The sequence below is a fragment of the Macrobrachium rosenbergii genome, chromosome 13, assembly GCF_040412425.1.
Source record: "Macrobrachium rosenbergii isolate ZJJX-2024 chromosome 13, ASM4041242v1, whole genome shotgun sequence".
In the NCBI taxonomy this organism is placed as follows: Eukaryota; Metazoa; Arthropoda; class Malacostraca; order Decapoda; family Palaemonidae; genus Macrobrachium; species Macrobrachium rosenbergii.
In genome coordinates, this window is record NC_089753.1 from 3,045,144 (window position 1) to 3,047,931 (window position 2,788).

Consider the following 2,788-nt stretch of genomic DNA (forward strand, 5'->3'; position numbering starts at 1 on the left):
TCAGTGCTTATTTTATTTGAACAGTGGAGCAGTGTGCAGTGTTGGTATCAGTATAATAATTATACAAAAATAATATGATTTGGAAATGGAAACAGATATTTTTTTTTTGGTGATATATTTTTTTTATATATATGTTGTTGGTGTACTGCAGGTCATCATTTCTTTAGCCTTTGTCACCAATTAGGTACACTTCATATATGGCTTCCTGGTTTGACAGTTGATATTAAGAATTTTGCCTGGTCAAATTAGGGGCCGTGACATATATGATATATCTGTCAGGGATCTGTTTCTTCAGTGTGTAACCTGATACCCATCTGAACACCTCCTGCAAATAAGACTCCAATTAAATAAGTTTATTTATTTCCATTGATTTTTCATATTTCTTACGTATCTCGTACATGCAATATCTCCTCTCCTGCTCTGGTGAACTCTCTATGCATCTGTATTTTGGAGGAAATATCGGCTTTTTGTATTTTGTTAGTCGTTAGGGATTGGCAGTTGAACCTGCCACCATTTAAGCCCGCCCCATCATACTAACCCTACGGACACATCTGGCTCTGCGACATCGGACGTCCTCATTTTTTTCTCTCTCCCGTTGTATTTATGCCTTCCTCGTCCGTCGGATTGTCTAAGATCCATCGTGATCAGCGTCCTTAATTGCGTTATTTGTACTTTGTAAAGTCTTTAACTTTGGATAGCTGGGCACCATCATTTATATTTTGTCTCTAACTCTGTTAAACGTTTATAATTTTGTACTTTGTATTTCTGTGACCTCTACTAAAAAGGTAGTTTTGCAACATTATTGGTACTTCAAATGACTTGTTCATTTTGCCACTACCTTTTTACGTCCCGTGGAACACTGCAGTACGTAGTTTTTACCATCATCACTGATACCTGGACGCAGACTTTGTTAATTTTGCCACTACCTTTATTCATCATTGGCATAAAGATATTTTTGAACGTTAATGAGTGGTACTTTCTTTGGCTGTCTTAGGATTATATCGTGCTTATGTAGTTTTGTCAGTTTACAATTTCTCGTTATATATTAGATAGTTGTTCATAGTTTACAGTTAATTTGTGTTAGTTTCTTGATATCCGTAAACATATGAAATATATTTTTGTGATTGCTAGTATTATGGTGCTTGTCTGTCTTATTATAGTATTGTGAGTGCTCTTATTGCCGAACAGTTGTTTAGTTTGTAATTTTTGCATTGAAAAATTTGAATACTTTGTTGGATAGGTTAAGACAATTAATTTGTCAGAATCAGATAGAATTGTCTAGCATAATCATAAGCATTATCTTTGCTCCTCTTGTGTATCAGCTTAAGTATCTAGTTTTCATCAGGGTTTCATAGTTTCCTCAGTCCTCTATAAACGTTCTTTTTGAAGTTTATAGTACTTGTTCCATATAATCTTGCCTTTTAGTAAGTATTCAGTCATAACTTCTACTTTCCATAATGTTCAATGTAGAGAAATTTTTGTCTACTCCTAAAACCGAACTTCTAACCTTGTTATTGAATAAGCAGGAATTGCTGACCATTGCTAAACATTGGAATATAACTGTAGATCCATCTCATGTCAAAGCCCGATTAATCAATGATATTCTGCAGTTCCTTATTCAAAAGAAAGCAGTTGATGAAGGTGATGAAGACGTGGAAGATCTACGAAGTCTTACAGGAGCAATTGCAATGCCTTCTGTTGATGCAGAAATGGAGAAATTGAAACTGCAGATGCAAGTACTACAGTTGCAACGTCAAACAGAAGCTGAAAAATCAAAGCAGAAGAGAGAAGACTAGAGTTACAACATCAAGCGGAAGAAGCGAAACTTTTTTGAACTAGAACATCAGACACTCAATCTTTTCTCTAGAACATCAACGACAGCTCAGTCAAGCGGAAGAAGTTAGAAAATAACGAAAATGGTTAGAAATAGAAAAGGAAACCAAAAGGGCTTCTATTCTCCTAAAGACTAAACAAGATGAAAAGCAAATTCCTGATCCATTTGACCTTATAAAGGCAACCAAACTAGTACCAGAGTTCAATGAACGTGACCCCATAAGTCTTCTTTAAAACTTTCGAGGACACTGCTGCAACTTTAAACTGGCCTAAAGATAAGTGGGTTCTCCTCATCCGAAACCATCTTAAGGGTAAGGCATCTTTTGTTGCTTCTCAGTTATTAACTAACAAAGATTATGATTCTATTAAGAAAGCTATATTGGATGCCTATGCCATTACTGTTGAGGGATATCTTTTTTTTTTTCCGAAACTCCTTCAAAAGTGCTTCACAGACATTTGTTGAGTTCTGCGAACTGAAGATCCGGCAATTGAATAAATGGTTAAGTAAGGCAGAAGTGCAGTGATTTTGACTCTTTTAAAACTTAATTGTGTTAGAGGAATTAATCAGGAAGCTACCAAATATAGCTACACATAATGGATAAAGGTATCTACCAATGCACTGAAAGCTGCTAGCATTGCTGATGATTTTGCACTAATCCATAAATATAAACCTTCACAGTCCAAATCTGTATCCTCTTATAAATCTTATAAATATTCTTCACAGGTGTGTGCATACTGCAAGAAGGAAGGTCATGATATTCAACACTGCCCCTTGCCTCAATGTAAAAGATCTGACAGTGTGAAATCTGCCACCATCAAACCTGAACAACCTTCCTCGAGAACTAATCAACCCCATCAAAAGACTCTCCATGTAGCGATTCCAAAACAAGAGGAAGATCCATTCAAAGCATTTACCTGCGCAGGGTCATTAAATGGTATACCTGTTGAGTGTTTA